General features: G+C 37.8%; 1 protein-coding gene across 11 annotated transcripts in view; it reads left to right on the forward strand.

The window, feature by feature from the left end:
* The window catches only part of LOC124777700 (probable low-specificity L-threonine aldolase 2), a 264995-nt gene that overhangs the window by 156728 nt on the left and 89464 nt on the right, over positions 1–18803 (forward strand). The window lies entirely within an intron of this gene.

The following is an 18803-nucleotide window of genomic DNA, read 5'->3' on the forward strand; positions in this document are numbered from 1 at the left end:
AATGGAAAGGATAGTTGCTACTCACGAAGTAGTAGAGATGCTGGGTCACAGAAAGGCACAACAAAAAGACTGTCACACAACTAGCTTTCAGCTTACAAGGCCTTTGTCAGCATTTCCGCTATATGGTGAGTAGTGACTGTCCTTTCCATTATATTGTTGACTGGAATTAATGCTCCTTTAAATTACGGTTTCATTATTGCTTTCCCTAGGTGAACCTTTATGACTTTGAGATGAAAATTAGCAAGTATAGTTCTGTTCATATGCATTACTGCATTTCCTTATCAGGCAGCAGATAGGAATTGCTGTAAGGCAGTCACAATGAAGTTGGTGTATGTTGGCCCTTGGAGATCTGACGACACCTGGCAGTATCTTGTAAAACATCTGTTATTTATATCCAGATAATATGCTTCTAAACAATGCTCACAACCAAATTCATGAGCTTAGTCTCAAGGAGAAGCCTTCAATCAGAAGAAACTCAGATATTATCATGAAAAATATCAATAAAACTGGTTTTGCTTGAACAGAACCACTTTTTTAGTACATCATTTGTACACATGATATAGGACAAAGGTAAACATAATTTACAATTTCAGTAGACATTGTGACTACATGGTCAACAGAAAGTGCATGGTAATATAAAATGACAAATTGACATATTACATTTCTTCTAAGTTTGAAAGAAGAGATTAGTAAGTGAGACAGCATGATAAACACAAACTAAATTATAGTGTGGAATAACATAATACCATAACACAAAATTAACAATATTTGGCAAATGAAGTTTACTATGATTTTCCAGAAATTCACAAACAGTGTGGAAGGAGTGGTCAGTCAAGAATGTTTCAATTTCACACTAAATGTATTTAATTTTGGTAGGCATTTTAACTAAGAAGCCGTATGGTTATATGACATAACTCTAGTATAAACATATGCCTCTTTTGCATAAGTTTGTGCTTACTGTGTCTATGTGGAGGTTCAGCTTCTGCCTAGTTTCATATGCATATATATCATCGTTACATTTGAATAGGATTTCTTTTTTTTAGTTGTTCCCTTTTGAAAAATTTAGTATTTCACATATACACAAATAAGGCAGAGGCAGTATTTTCAAACTTTTAAGAAGGTTTCTTCTGGAGCCCCTGCATTTAACTTTCATTATCACCCTGATTATCTTTTTCTGTATTTAAAATGTTTTTAAAAAATTGTGAAATTCACTAGAAAATCATTCTATGCATGAGCAGTGACTACATACTGCCATGGTACATTGTCACCATTAATGAGCAGCTTGTGGTTTGAGTGATAATCCTTGTAGCATTTGTTAGTGTTTTCAGTTTCTTCTCCAGATTGGTAAGATGTATCTCTTACTTCAAATCCTCCTGGAGATGCATGCGTAAAAATTTTGTATGACTGACATTTGAGACATTTTCCTCCAATGGCAAAAACATGTTTCATAGGATTGAAGTTTTACATGATGTGAAAGTTAACTTCCACAATTTTTTTTCAAATTTTACAATGAGTCTATTGCTCTTGAACCACTGTGCTAAGCTATGCAAACCAGTGTTGCAGTTTCATGCAGATCTTCCTCACTGTGTGATTTACGTAGAATATTTGTGTCATCTACAAAGATTACTGTGGTTCCATCATGTATTTTATCAGCCAACTCATTTACATGCAGCAGAAATAGGACAGGTCCTCGACTCCATATTTTCACTCATTACTGCAAAAACTACATTTTTCCACACTATCTTTGTATTTCATTTCTACATTTACATCTAAATGATTACTCTGCAATTCACATTTAAGTGCTAGGCAGAGGGTTCATCGAACCACAATCATACTGTCTCTCTACCATTCCACTCCTGAACAGTGCGCAGGAAAAACGAACACCTAAACCTTTCTGTTCGAGCTCTGATTTCTCTTATTTTATTTTGATGATCATTCCTACCTATGTAGGTTGGGCTCAACAAAATATTTTTGCATTCGGAAGAGAAAGTTGGTGACTGAAATTTCGTAAATAGATCTCGCCGCGACGAAAAACCTCTTTGCTTTAATGACTTCCATCCCAACTCACGTATCATATCTGCCACACTCTCTCCCCTATTACGTGATAATACAAAATGAGCTGCCCTTTTTTGCACCCTTTCGATGTCCTCCGTCAATCCCACCTGGTAAGGATCCCACAGCATGCAGCAATATTCTAACAGAGGATGAACGAGTGTAGTGTAAGCTATCTCATTAGTGGACTTGTTGCATCTTCTAAGTGTCCTACCAATGAAACACAACCTTTGGCTCGCCTTTCCCACAGTATTATCTATGTGGTCTTTCCATATGAAGTTGTTCGTAATTTTAACACCCAGGTACTTAGTTGAATTGACAGCCTTGAGAATTGTACTATTCTTCGAGTAATCAAATTCCAATGGATTTGTTTTGGAACTCATGTGGATCACCTCACACTTTTCGTTATTTAGCATCAACTGCCACCTGCCACACCATACAGCAATCTGTTCTAAATTGCTTTGCAACTGTAATTTGTTGATGATTATTGAAGTGTAATGGGATCCATCTCTCAGGCTGACCTCTAATTCTATAATTAATTAACAGATGCAAAAGAATTTCAAGATCTGTAACACCAAAGGGTTTTCTAAGATCAATAAATAATCCAGATATATGTTGCTTATCATCCACTGCTTCTAATATTTCATTTAAAAAGGTAAAGATTGCTGGCTGCGAACGCTTGTTGTGAGTCATTTATCAACCTTTCTTTATTTAAGAAGCCTGTTAATCTTCTAAGAAACACTTTTTCCATGGTTTTTACGGAGCCTGATAAAACTGAATCTGGCATATAATTAGAAATTTCACATTTTGTACCATTTTAGATGTCACTTTTGCAGTTTTAAGACTATTTGGAAATACACTACTTTCAAATCATGAATCTACTATGTCTGCTAGAGATTCCACAATAAATGTTGCACTAGCTTTGATGATAGCATCTGGTAACTCATCAGTATCCACAGAGTATTTATTAGGCAGTCCTTTATTCCATTGAGTTTTCAGTTTCCTGCAGCATTCATTGTAAGAATTTGAGGATAGTGATCACTAAAACCTATCTTTACCATTTGAAAAATCCAGTTCATCGAGAAGACCTGCTGAAATGGACAAAAACACACACACACACACATTCATGGCAACACAGCTCACACACACATATGACCACAGTCTCCAGCTGTCACAGTTAGACTGTGAGCAACTAAGCATGATGGGAGTAGTAAAATCTGGATGGTGGAGGTAAAGAAGAGGCTAGGGCAGGGAGGGGGAGGGATACCTGGGGGGGGGGGGGGGGTGGAAGGTTTGAGGCAGTAAAGTTTGCTTGTTGTAGCATACAGAGACAAGGTGGAGAGAGGGTATGGCAGCTGGGTGCAGTACAGAGCTCAGAGGGCGGGAGGGGGAGGGGGGGGGGGGGGAGAGCAGAAAAGGAGGGACGTAAAAAGACTATGGGTGCACTTGTGGAATAGAAGGCTGAGGAGTGGGAACAGAGAAGGGGATAGGTGGATGAAGGACAATGACTAACAAAGGTTGAGGCCAGGAGGGTGATGGGAATGCAGGATATATTGCAGGGACAGTTCCCACCTCCACAATTCAGAAAAGGTGGCGTTAGTAGGAAGGATCCAGATGGCACAGGCTGTGAAGCTGTCATTAAAATGAAGAACATTGCGTTGGGCTGTGTGCTCAGCAGCTGGGTGGCCCAGCCTTTCTTTGGCAACAGTTTGTCAGTGGACATTGTTGGTTGTCAAGAAAAGTATGAAACAAAATTGTTGCAGCTTAGCTTGTAGATCATATGACTGGTTTCACAAATAGTCCTGCCTTTGATGTGGTAGGTAGCGCTTGTTACTGGACTGGAGTAGGTGATGGTGGGACGATGTATGGCACAGGTTTTGCTTCTAACTGTATTACAGGGATATTGATACCATTTCTTAAGGATTCAAAAGGGAAAGGTAATCTTTGAAGCTGGTCAAGCTAGAACACAATGGTTCTGGTGTAGTAAGCAGCTGAGCACATAGATGAACATTTACTGGTTTACTTAGTTTACGCAGGCGCACAAGTTTTCTTAAAACATTAAAAGCAATAATCTTTGAAACATTAGTATCATGCAAAATTATTATGAATATAAAAATCTTTCAAAATATTTAAATGTAATTACTGAAATTCTAAATCACCTAAAAATTTCCTTTTGCTTTAACATTAGAACCAACAACATTTAAAAAAATATTACAGTGATCCAGGATTTGAGGAGAGACTGGAGAACTGGAGATCCTACTGAATTTCTGGAATGATGTCACTGTGATAGGGTTCATAGGTGGACAAATCTGACTGCTGGCGGGGTCCTTCTGCCAGGTAATCCTAGCAATTAAAAACAACAATGGTGGAGCATTTGTCAGCAGGTAGATAATAAGATTGGGATCAGTTGCTCACAGTCTCACCCCAGCAGCCAGAGACACTGGTCACGTGTGTGAGCTGCATTTTTGTGAATATGTGTGTGTATGTTGTCTATTCCCCCCCACGGCCCACCCCCACCCCCCACCCCCATGAACCATGGACCTTACCATTGGTGGGGAGGTTTCCGTGCCTAAGCGATACAGATAGCCGTACCGTAGGTGTAACCACAGCGGAGGGGTATCTGTTGAGAAGCCAGACAAACATGTGGTTCCCGAAGAGGGGCAGCAGCCTTTTCAGTAGTTGCAGGGGCAACAGTCTGGATGATTGACTGATCTGGCCCTGTAACACTAACTAAAACGGCCTTGCTGTTTTGGTACTGCGAATGGCTGAAAGCAAGGGGAAACTAAAGCCGTAATTTTTCCCGAGGGCATGCAGCTATACTGTATGATTAAATAATGATGGCATCCTCTTGGGTAAAATATCCCAGAGGTAAAATAGTTCCCCATTCGGACCTCTGGGCGGGGACTACTCAAGAGTAGATCGTTATCACGAGAAAGAAAACTGGCGTTCTACGGATCGGAGCGTGGAATGTTAGATCTCATAATCGGGCAGGTAGGTTAGAAAATTTAAAAAGGGTAATGGATAGGTTAAAGTTAGATATAGTGGGAATTAGTGAAGTTTGGTGGCAGGAGGAACAAGACTTTTGGTCAGGTGAATGCAGGGTTATAAATACAAAATCAAATAGGGGTAATGCAGGAGTAGGTTTAATAATGAATAAAAAATAGGAGTGCGGATAAGCTACTACAAACAGCATAGTGAACGCATTATTATGGCCGAGATAGACGCGAAGCCCACACCTATTACGATGGTACAAGTTTATATGTCAACTAGCTCTGCAGATGATGAAGAAATTGATGAAATGTGTGATGAGATAAAAGAAATTATTCAGGTAGTGAAGGGAGACGAAAATTTAATAGTCATGGGTGACTGGAATTCAACAGTAGGAAAAGGAAGAGAAGGAAACGTAGTAGGTGAATATGGATTGGAGCTAAGAAATGAAAGAGGAAGCCGCCTGGTAGAATTTTGCACAGAGCATAACTTAATCATAGCTAACACTTGGTTCAAGAATTATGAAAGAAGGTTGTATACATGGAAGAACCTTGGAGGTACTAAAAGGTTTCAGATAGATTATATAATGGTAAGACAGAGATTTAGGAACCAGGTTTTAAATTGTAAGACATTTCCAGGGGCAGATGTGGACTCTGACCACAATCTATTGGTTATGAACTGTTGATTAAAACCGAAGAAACTGCAAAAAGGTGGGAATTTAAGGAGATGGGACCTGGATAAACTGAAAGAACCAGAGGTTGTACAGAGTTCAGGGAGAGCATAAGGGAACATTTGACAGGAATGGGGGAAAGAAATACAGTAGAAGAAGAATGGGTAGCTTTGAGGGATGAAATAGTGAAGGGAGCAGAGGATCAAGTAGGTAAAAAGACGAGGGCTAGTAGAAATCGTTGGGTAACAGAAGAGATACTGAATTTAATTGATGAAAGAAGAAAATATAAAAATGCAGTAAATGAAGCAGGCAAAAAGGAATACAAACGTCTCAAAAATGAGATCGACAGGAAGTGCAAAATGGCTAAGCAGGGATGGCTAGAGGACAAATTTAAGGATGTAGAGGCTTATCTCATGAGGGGTAAGATAGATACTGCCTACAGGAAAATTAAAGAGACCTTTGGAGAAAAGAGAACCATTTGCATGAATATCAAGAGCTCAGATGGAAACCCAGTTCTAAGCAAAGAAGGGAAAGCATAAAGGTGGAAGGAGTATATAGAGGGTCTATACAGGGGCGATGTTCTTGAGGACAATATTATGGAAATGGAAGAGGAGGTAGATGAAGATGAAATTGGAGATATGATACTGCGTGAAGAGTTTGACAGAGCACTGAAAGACCTAAGTTGAAACAAGGCCCCGGGAGTAGACAACATTCCATTAGAACTACTGACAGCTTCGGAGAGCCAGTCCTGACAAAACTCTAATATCTGGTGAGCAAGATGTATGAGACAGGTGAAATTCCCTCAGACTGCAAGAAGAATATAATAATTCCAATCCAAAGAAAGCAGGTGTTGACAGATGTGAAAATTACCGAACTATCATTTTAAAAAGTCACAGCTGCAAAATACTAACGCGAATTCTTCACAAACGAATGGAAAAACTAGTAGAAGCCGACCTCGGGGAAGATCAGTTTGGATTTCATAGAAATGTTGGAACACGTGAGGCAATACTGACCCTACGACTTATCTTAGAAGAAAGATTAAGGAAAGGCAAACCTACATTTCTAGCATTTCTACACTTAGAGAAAGCTTTTGACAATGTTGATTGGAATACTCTCTTTCAAATTCTGAAGGCGGCAGAGGTAAAATACAGGGAGCGAAAGGCTATTTACAATTTGTACAGAAACTAGAAGGCAGTTATAAGAGTCGAGGGACATGAAAGGGAAGCAGTGGTTGGGAAGGGAGTGAGGCAGGGTTGTAGCCTCTCCCTGATGCTATTCAATCTGTGTATTGAGCAGAAAAGTTTGGAGTAGGTATTAAAATCCATGGAGAAGAAATAAAAACTTTGAGGTTCGCCAATGACATTGTAATTCTGTCAGAGACAGCAAGGGACTTGGAAGAGCAGTTGAATGGAATGGACAGTGTCTTGAAAGGAGGGTATAAGATGAACATCAACAAAAGCAAAACGAGGATAATGGGATGTAGTCGAATTAAGTCGGGTGATGCTGAGGGAATTATATTAGGAAATGAGACACTTAAAGTAGTAAAGGAGTTTTGCTATTTGGGGAGCAAAATAACTGGTAATGGTCGAAGTAGAGAGTATATAAAATGTAGACTGGCAATGTCAAGGAAAGCATTTCTGAAGAAGAGAAATTTGTTAGCATCGAGTATTGATTTAAGTGTCAGGAAGTCGTTTCTGAAAGTATTTGTATGGAGTGTAGCCATGTATGGAAGTGAAACATGGACAATAAATAGTTTAGACAATAAGAGAATAGACGCTTTTGAAATGTGGTGCTACGGAAGAATGTTGAAGATTAGATGGGTAGATCACATAACTAATGAGGAGGTATTGAATAGAATTGGGGAGAAGAGGAGTTTGTGACACAACTTGACTAGAAGAAGGGATCGGTTGGTATGACATGTTCTGAGGCATCAAGGTATCACCAATTTAGTACTGGAGGGCAGCATGGAGGGTAAAAACCGTAGATGGAGACCAAGAGATGAATACACTAAGCAGATTCAGAAGGATGTAGGCTGCAGTAGGTACTGGAAGATGAAGAGGCTTGCACAGGATAGAGTAGCATGGAGAGCTGCATCAAACCAGTCTCAGGACTGAAGACCACAACAACAACAACAACAATTTATTTATTTATTTATTTATTTATTTATTTATTTATCCATCCGGTGACAATAAATATTGTATTGATGTTGTCAAGGATACATGTAAGCCATTTCAAAGAAATGGGACACAAACAATATATACGTAAAAAAAGTACAAAACAAAATAATACAATGAAGTTAATAATAATACAATGAAATTAATATATCCTATATACATCCCTGCTTGTTATTTTAAATGCATAGTCTGTTTTTCATAAGGCTTTAGTTTTGTCGTCCCTAAACGGCAAGTCCTTATATACACAACACTGCTTAAGTATATATTTACATCACACAACAGCTGTCCTTTAAGTATGTAAATGTAATGAATGATTAGGTACAGATAGAGTATTTTCCATTTTGCCTTTATAAATATCATCAGAAAAAAATTATTGACCTACATAGTCATTTACAGAATAAAAACATTGTTCTACCAGAAATTTTTTAAATTCTGTTTTAAATTTGTTATCATCTTCTAATTGCCTGATGTTGAGTGGCAGTGTGTTGTACAGTTTTGCACCAATATGGCTCAGATGCCTTTGTGTATTCGTTCTTTTTGTTTGCTGAGTATGGAGTGCTGCGCTATTATCGGTATTGTAGTTATGAAAGTTGGCATTTGTCTGAAAATCTGCAATGTGGGTCCTGACATACAATACACATTTTTATATGTATAATGATGGTATAGTAAGTATTCTAAGCTTTTTGAATATGGGTTTGCAGTGTGTCTGTGGATGACTGTGAGTTATTATTCGGATGGCCCTCTTCTGCAACAAAAAAATGTGTTTTAGGCGCCCTGTTGTGGAACCCCCAAATGTTATTCCATATGTGGCAAGAGATTGAAAATAGCCAAAATATGCCATTCTGGCACCCTCTGAGGTACAAACATTTGCAGTAATTCTGAGGGCAAAACAGGCTGAATTAAGTTTCTGTGCAAGTTTTATTACGTGGTCATTAAAATTTAAGTTTTCATCCACATGAATCCCCAGCAATTTTGTGGATGTCACTCTGTCTAAGGCTTTGTCACCCCACACCAGATCAAGATTTACATTTTGACATCTTTTCCCAAACTGCATATAATTTGTTTTATTTACATTCAATGTCAACCTGTTTGCATTGAACCAAGAGTGGATGTAATTTAGTACTTTATCAACAGTTGTTGGTAGCAATTGCTTTGGTGCACTTATTATCACACTAGTAACATCTGCAAATATTATTGCTTTGGCTGCATCATCTGAGGAGTGAAAATCATTTATATAGACAAGAAACAATGTGGGCTCTAGGATGCTGCCTTGTGGTACTCCTATTTCTACATTTTTTGCCTCTGATAGTGAATTTATTTTGTGCTTGGAGTAAGTTGATGTCAGTCCTACAACCTGTGTTCTGTTTTTTAGGTATGATTCAAACCATTTTTTTCCTATCCCAAGTATACCGAATGCTTCCAATTTTTCTAAAAGAATGTCCTGGTTCACAGTGACAAAAGCTTTGGAGAGGTCTAAATTTACTCCCACTACACTATAATCTTTTTCTAGATTTTTGACTATTTGTTCAGTGTAGCACATTACTGCTGTTTCGGTATTTTTACATGCTTGGAAGCCATGCTGATTTCTGTTTAGTAAATTATGGTCATTCAGATATTTGTTGATTTGGTGCTTCATCAGTTTTTCTAATATTTTTGAAAATGCTGGGAGGAGAGATATTGGGTGATAGTTTTTTACCTTATACTTGTTGCTGTTTTTAAATGATGGCTTCACTTTCGAAATTTGCAGCCTTTCTGGAAAAGCTCCTTCACTGAATGATAAATTGGCTATGTGTGCAAAGGGCTTTTGTCTATTACAGAAGAAGGCCTTCTGGCTAAAAGCTTACGTGTTTAGTAGTCTTTCTGTTGTGCCTGTCTGTGACTCAACATCTTTGCTATATGGTGAGCAGCAGTCTATCCTTTTCATAATACTGTGTTTGCTACTTGTATGTTAAAAGCAGATTTGCATGTTTTTGTCAAAATGTGGACAGTGGTAGATGTAGAGGGTGTTGTTTTTTGAGTTGGTTCAATTACAGTTGAACTTACACTGAGTGACTGTAGTAAATTTATAATATCCTCTTTGAATTTATTGGTTTCTGAGAAATCGATATTGAAGTCACCACATAGAGTTATATTTTTCTTAGGTGAGCGAATTTCTTCCAAAAGTTTCACCATGTGATTAAGAAACAGTTTTCATTTCCTTCTGGTGACCTATAAATGCAAATAGTAATTGTATATAGCCTTGGTAATCCAACTATATAGAGCTCTATATCATTTTCACTGGAAAAATTATGCTATTTGATAATACTGTTCAATTCAATATTTTTTAATATATCTATAGGAACCCCCATGACTTTATATCGTTGTACAAAACATGCCTGCAAGTTTGAGCTGAGGGAGGTATTTTGTCTCTAATGTATCTTGTTTAAGCCAGTCTTTGGCAAGGCATAGGGCAGAAATATCATTCACATTGTTTAACATTATTTATATTTCATTAAGATTATTGCACAGTGATTGAACATTCGGATGGAGCAATTTGAAATTAGGAGCAGGGATTATATGATTTCTTGCTAGACCACTTAGCTCATTTTTTTCATGGATGGTATTCTTGGTATTCACTTGTGGCTTGTTGGTTCACTGGATGTTGGAATCTGCCTGTCTTCTGTTGAGATGATGCCAATTTTCACTTTATTACAGTCATTTTTCATCCATATATTCATTAATGACTGTCTTGGTTGGTTTCAAATTTTGCTCAGTAAGTGTGTTGCTGATTCTTTCCTTTTCTATTTATTTACTGGTACTGGTCCTAATGTCTGTCTTTTTTTGTTTGGCACTTTCACTTCAAGACAGTTGCTTTTTACCTGTTTGTCTGTTTTATTTCTATACTTGGTTTCTATACTTTCACTTTTTGTTTGAAAGAGGCAAGCCTGTTTCAAATGTCGATTGTTCCACATTTGTGTAGATGGAGTCCATGAGATGCATATTTGTTACTTTCCAATCATGCAGTTTCGAAATTCACAGATACTCTCTTCCTTCACACATTTGTAGGCAGTGTTGATTTTATCTAACATGACGTGATTGACAGATTTCATTTTTCGATTCAGGCCTTGGGCATCATGCTAAGAGATATTGGATGAATTATTACATTCATTTTGTATTAGTTTCAGTATATATTTCCAGTGAACCCATCATATTCCTCTGTAATTCTTTCAGAGCTTTTTCAATGTCATTTGAGGCAACAACAACAATTAATTTATGTTTCACTGAGAAGTTTGTTCAAAGGTTCTGTTGTGAGGTTGTCCTCTTTTGTACCTTGCCAATGTCTGCAGTATACAGTTTCAGCCTCTACAAATGATGAACCTCACAGAGAATAAAAGGGAGATAGACTTTATGTGAACTGTTTTTAAGCAAATATTAAAATGAGTTAGACACAGTAGTAGAAATACAATGCTTTCTGCTCAGCTTAAATATTCAGTTGAGTTGATAGTTTTATTTTTATTTTGTTTCTGTTACATAATGTTTACATGATTGAAAAGCACATGAATAACAAGGTAGAAGCAGCAAGTGGTTCCCATGTCACCTGAAAGGCGATGATCACAGAAACGGTAGGATTACTACTTGTACCTTCCCTTTCATTCAGAATTTAAGAGCTGATGACCACTAAGAACCTCTAGTACAATACTGTTACTAATGGTGAAATAATATTCAAATGTTTTAATATCTTTGATTGGTAAAGTGTTTAAAATTGACAGTTGTGTTACTGGATATATAATGTTTGTAATGGTAGATCAAGGGATGTATATTATAATGGAGAATGATTAAAGTAAGAAAGATACTGTGCGTGTAAGTACAAGTTTGGTGAGTAATAGGCATTTCTTTCAATTCAGAGAGCATTCACATAAAACTAATGAATAATGAAATGAGAATTTTTAAATAATAATAACATACTTTTGTTCAAAAATATTGTACAGCAGCTTATAGTTGCACCTAACGTGCATGAGAAATGCTTGGCGTGCCATTGTGTTCACTGCTGGATAGTGCAGCCATCTGGTAGGAGCTCACCAAAATATCCACACCTGATATGTTTCCTATATTATTATAATTAAAACTAAAAATACTATTATTTTGGAACTTTTTTCATAATTCTGAGAACTTGAGTGTTGCTCTTCTGCATCAGGATACTGCATCATGACAACCACACATATTCCCCAAAAACTGTCAACTAAATGTTAACTTGGGCAATTACTTGATGCACTAATATTAATTTTTGATACACAGTTCTTAGTTTATATCACTGAAAATAATCAATGTTTCAAAATATATTATAATAGGGAAGATAATAATCTATTCATCAAGTGGCAGCAGGAAAAAACATATAAAAATGATGCAGAAAGACATGTGCTTTCAGGGCCAGTGGCTCCATCTTCTGTAAGAGGAATTGAAGGGTTACAAAGAGGGATAAAGGAAATGAATGACTGGCCAGTTTTATGAAATAGGAACAGTTATGGAAAATTTTCCCAAAACCTTGGTTCAGAGGTGGCATACTGGATGGAATGAGAAGTCTTCCCTAACATAAGGTCTGGGATGACTTTTTTACAACTCTTCCCATTTCCTAAACCTTACTAGTCCTTTTCCCTCTTCCTACCCATTGAACCCTTCTGTCAGAAAAAGGAACTACTGGTTCCAAAAGCTCACATTTCCATATCTTTTATAAGTGTTTCTTATTGCAATTTCTTGGTGAGTGAGGTTTTTTATCTATCTTACTGTCTTTAGTTTGCTGTCCTTGTAGAATTTGTGCTACACTTTCCATTTGATTTCTCATAACTCTCTCCCCTTTTCCGCAAAAGATAAGTATGCGGCTTGCAATGCCAAAATTAAATTTGTTTTTCTGTCATCTTCATCATAGCTTAGGCATTTTGCTTCAACTGTGTAGTTTATCACAGAATTACATAATTTTCATGGTGTACACATTTGTGTGCCTAAGAAATAAAACACTTTCAACTACTTACAGAGACACATCAGTAGGTTATGTTTATCATGTAGATAGGAGCATCAGTGTGTCTGAACTTATGTTTGAAGCACAAGAAATAGCTTGGAAGACAACTTTCGTGCCTTCTCTGAACACAAACAACAAACAAACTGGACTTACTGATACACTTGCTCGACTGTATGACAAATATCCTCCCAAAACCCCAAAACACCAGAAAAATTAGAAGAAAATATTCTCCTTGGCCAACAGATGAGCTAAAAATGGTATATGTATCTCATGGACACAGCACACACAACACACAGTTTATTCCCAACCTGGAAAATCAGATTACCTAAAAGTGGGTGAAAAACACAGACAGTAAATCTGTGAGGATTTCTAAACTTAGACATGGTCATACATCAACAGATTAACACAGACTAGCTGTCCTATTTGCATAGTCTAGGGCTTCAAGTACCTTAGCCCCTCACCCCTCCATCGTTACTGCACAGGGTAGATAGTGAGGAGCTATGTGGATTCTTGTGAGAGGCTAGTTAATTTTGCAATCAGAAACATTTAAGTCACAGTAAGAGGCATATCAGTGTCATAAGTTAAATAAATTATCTAAAAGCATAATGCTGCCATGTAATTTTATTATTAAGTAGTTGCACATTTCTTATATTAATTAATCAGCCATTACATGTGTGTTAGTTGCAAGAACAGTGTGCACACGCATTTCCCTCAATCCCCACCAAGCCGCTGCTGTTCTTCTCACAGATATGAGTCTGAACAGGTGTAAGTACTCACACTCAAAATCAATGGGTTGTTGAGCCCTGGTCTAGAGATAATTTTAATCAACTTTTGCACATTAAATCTTATTGGTCATTTTCCATTTTACAAGAACATCTATGCTCAGTGTAACTGTTTGTGTGCATTGACAGAAGTGTGCCGTTCAGGTTACAGTGGAATAATGAATTCTCACAAGCATTTTATTGTTCTTCTTCACTGAAAACAGTTGTTCACAGGTGTATGTGGAGTCAAATATTGATATTACACCAGCAGCCTTCTTCTGTAAATGATGAAAGTGATCCTGAGGGAAATTCTTGTAGAAATGTAGAATTTTCTCTTGTTGTTGTCTCCCTGTACCCTGTCACATCACAGATCATTTACTTCAAGATGCAGATCAGTGTGAATATCATCAATATTCACTCAATATGGAGAGAAAAACAGATGAAAATTGCCCTCTAGTGCTGTTACATTGTTAAATCAAATCTGAAATTCTTGCTTATGTGGAATATGTTGATAGCATTTGAAGTGTAAGTTAATACAGAAGCCCTTCAGTGAAGACAATTTTGAAAAATGAACTGTATTTCATAAGATAATATTTCTCCTACTGCACACTGAAGTGTGAAGACATTGTCAGTGTTACACAATGCTCATTGCTGCTGTTACTGTTGTTAGGCAGTTCCACTGTTAAAACTGACCCTCCCACATTCCTCTTCTCCTGTGTTTGTTGCAAGCACAATGTGTACATGCATTTCCCTGACTCCCCACTACCTACTCACAGGTAGGATCTTGAGCAGGCATAAGTATTCACACACGAAGTCAGTGGGTTGTTAAGCCCTGGTCTAGAGGTATGTAAAGTAAATGCAGCAGATGAACGTATTGTTCCTGTCACTAACTGACTCAGTGTTGCACTTCACCAATAACATTACTGTACCACATACAAAAATGTGGCTTTTTGGTCAAGCTTATTATTGATTTATTACAGCCTGCACTGACAGGTATCTTTCACCATCCATTGACCACAAGTGTTTAGCCAGCAGCTTGGAAATAGGGCAGCTGCATAAGAAGGACATTCTGTTGTTACCTGCTGACTACTGCTCCATTTTATTCTTCTCATTCTCTCCATGGCCTTACACAGCATGGTCCATGACCAGTTGCCAGATTTGTTGGTTTGTCAATAAGGACTGTTGAAAGTGTCTACAAGGAATAGTGAGCCACTTGCAGGCACATAACATGATGTAAGAACAGTGATTGTAAAAGGATCTTATCTGACAAGGACCGAAAACAAGTGTTACACTTTGTCAGTGACAATCAGTTTCAAATCTACATGAACTGTTGCTGTCAGTGAATATAGGTTCATCTCAATTAGTTTCCAAGCAAACATTGCTCATGGAACTGCATGCAATGGACTCTTGAGAGTCAGGTGAGACGGGCACACAAAACTACATGTCTTCACAAAACACATGAACTGAACAGTAGCTGACTAGAGGTGTGTAGTTAGTTTGACTACCGTATTTACTCGAATCTAAGCCGCACTTTTTTTCCGGTTTTTGTAATCCAAAAAACCGCCTGCGGCTTAGAATCGAGTGCAAAGCAAGCGGGAGTTCTGAAAAATGTTGGTGGGTGCCGCCACAACTAACTTCTGCCGTCGAATATATGTAGCACCACACAGGCATGCTTTGTAGGCACAAAGATAAATACTGGCACCAAAATCTCTGCGTCAGTAAATAATTTTTTTAAAAAAAAGTGGAAGACGAGCCTTTTTCGTCCGCCCAGAGTTTCGACCACTGCATTTTGGTACATTATCCAACGAAGTAAATACAAATTCTGTATTGTTGATCTTCGAATGTAGCAGCATTTCTATGTACTACGAAAATCCGACTGGCAAGACTGTTTGGGATGTTTGTCAATATGGCCAACTCTACGTTCTGAATTTTTTTCCTACCTGTGAGAAGAGATGGTTGCTAATAGGAGCTTTTATGAATTGTGAATCACATGCAGTATTCTCTTCGCTATAAGATTAATACGAATATAAACATTTTGCCATGTATTGTTTTGTGTTTGCTACTATCTCATTTAAATCCTGTCTGCCTAATAAACTACGAAACTAGAGTGAGACAACAGCAAACGCGGAAGAATATCCATATCATGTCATGTTTATATTTGTATTATTCTTATGCCTGATAGTGATACAGTCAGAAATGAAGCACAGCAACTGACTAGATTTTTAAATCTAAGATGACTAATTTCTGTGCAGAATGTAATGAACTAAAGAGGCACCTGCAAAGATTTTCAAACAGAGAAAACTTTTCGCTAAAATTTCGTCCAGAACATCATCTATCATACGCAGTCTATTATTTGGTTCTTGTTGATCATTATCAAAGAAAGCAGTAGTGTAAGTAACAACAAATGTTTCGCTAATGAAACGATTCCTCTCTATTTTTTATTTGTAAGCGGCGGCAGCGCGCACAAAAGCAAGCCACGCCGTGAGCGGCGACAGGCCGTAAACACGCACCTATCAGAATGCGACAAACAATGCATGACACAGTACAGTAATGCATTTTCAGCTTAGAGTGACGTAAACACCTATAACAAAGAGAACGGCACTTATCAGATCAAAGAAAAATAAGCAATCAATTCAAATCAGACGAAGCACGTGAAAAAGGAAGGATATCCGTATAAATACGGACGGAGCGCGTGACGCGTAGCAATGGCTACCTGGTAAACCGTAACTGCTAAGCTTACGACTCGAACCAAACTACTGCAGCTGTATCGTAATTCATTCGACCTAAATTGTGTCTCATATTACAATTAGACGAACTTTGTTTCGATTTGGAGGTGCGACCTAAAACTTTTCTCTCCCCTTGAATTTCGAGTCTCAAATTTCAGGTGCGGCTTAGATTCGGGAAATTTTTTTTTCCTTGATTTCGAGTCTCATTTTTCAGTTGCGGCTTGGATTTGAGTAAATACGGTAGTTACAATTTTTCCTTGCTTCTTTTCAAACAAAGCAAGGTGTCAAGTACATCAACAGCCTAGGGTGCGGTTGTTCTTCCCATACACATGTTCATGTTCTACATGAATGGAATGGAATGAATCCCCAATAAGTGGTATGGTGAGAAGTGTCTCCATGCACTTAACACTGGTTTGCAGAGTTTGTCTGTAGATGAAGATGAAGAACTCAGTGTGTGTGGATGGTGTAGTTCAGGCTGGACGTGTAGTTCAGGCTGGTTTTTCTGCGTCTTCATGATGAGTAAGCTGTGAACACTCCTAACTTCCAAGATAACAACATCCAGTGTTCCATTCATATCTTCCTAGTCTGACAAACTCTTGGATACCCTATTGAACCTTAACTGTCTCACTAAGCTACCTGATCTTAATCTGATAGAAAACATCTGGGACTATTTGGAACAGTGGGTGAAACATAGCACTTTACATCTTCATAATTTGGTAGCTCTACAAGATCTACTCATCAATGAGCAGTTTCAGCTGATACAGCATATCTAGGGAAAATAAGAGACCAGGGCTTTTTTACCAATAGGCAAGATTAGGCAGCTGACTAGAGCAGCAAAATTTTAGGGGCAGCAAAGAGCAGAAAAAATTAGTTTCAAACCAAACAGCGCAAAAATTAAGCAAATGAGAAGGAAAAACTGAAAAAGAAGAAAAATTAAAACACTGAATTGTTTTCAAAAGCAGATGGAACAGTTACTTAATAAGTTTTTACTTACTCTGATGAATGCAAACACATTGTCTCTGCCTACTTCAAAACTGAAACAGTTGCTACTGAGTATGAAATGAAAACAAACACAACCTTGATTTATCACCACCAAGCACTGGAGCAGGGCACATACACTGGCTTACAATCATGTTGTGACTTGATACTGTACCTCCCTCAGTCCCAACTGCCCCCTTTCTCTCTCTGCAGATCATTTGTCAAGCAGCAGTTGTACTAAGTGGTTCTGTTGACGTTTTTAGTTCTATTATTATTTGCTGTGGATAGCCTACCACTTATTCACAAGCTAGGTTTTGTACTTCTTTTTCAGTATATCTAAAGGGAGTAAAAGTGCAGTTTGTCATACCCATATACAAAAATGAGTTGATATCTGTCTGTAAGTCTGTCTCTGGTTGTCTGAGACTCACAGATCTGCATTGTTGTGCTGTTGGATGTTGGTGGTCGTAGAGAGGGAGATGATATCGGGGAGTAAAAAAGAGGGGACATAATTTTTCAGTTCTCATCTAGGGTGGCAAAACACCTAGAAACAGCCCTGTAGGGGACTCTCTTCCTCATAAAATTAAGGCTACCAGTAGTGTCACATGGTATCAGCTTGATATTTTTTGAAGCAACTAATTTTTTTATCTGGTGTGCTTATGTCTGTAACATTCATAATTTTGATAATATCTCACCATCTTATGCACAGATTTTCCATTTACCTGCAGATGAGCACAGGCATCATCCAACTGGGAACTAATTACATGTGGGGTCCCACAAGGTTCCATTTTGGGGCCCTTACTTTTTCTTGTGTATATCAATGACCTTTCATCAGTAACATTACCAGATGCCAAGTTTGTTTTGTTTGCCGATGATACAAACATTGCAATAAATAGCAAATCAAGTGTAGTCTTAGAAAGATCAGCCAATAAAATATTTGTGGACATTAATCACTGGTTCCTAGCCAATTCTTTGTCACTAAACTTTGAAAAAACACACTACATGCAGTTCAGAACTTGTAAGGGGTGTCCCAAGAGTATATGTCTAACATATGATGACAAGAAGATAGAAGAAGTGGACAGTGTTAAATTCTTGGGATTACAGCTTGATAATAAATTCAATTGGGAGGAGCACACCACAGAACTGCTGAAGCGTCTTAACAAATCTCTGTTTGCAATGCGAATTTTGTCAGACGTAGGGGATATAAAAATGAAAAAGCTGGCATACTATGCTTACTTTCATTCCATAATGTCATATGGGATTATTTTTTGGGGTAATTCATCAAGCCAAGCTAAAGTTTTCCGGGCACAAAAACGTGCAGTAAGAATTATATGTGGTGTGAACTCAAGAACATCCTGCAGAAGCCTGTTTAGGGAACTAGGGATACTAACTACAGCTTCCCAGTATATTTATTCCTTAATGAAATTTGTCATTAAAAATATATCACTTTTTCAAACCAACAGC

Source organism: Schistocerca piceifrons, chromosome 2, assembly GCF_021461385.2.
Source record: "Schistocerca piceifrons isolate TAMUIC-IGC-003096 chromosome 2, iqSchPice1.1, whole genome shotgun sequence".
Taxonomy (NCBI): Eukaryota; Metazoa; Arthropoda; class Insecta; order Orthoptera; family Acrididae; genus Schistocerca; species Schistocerca piceifrons.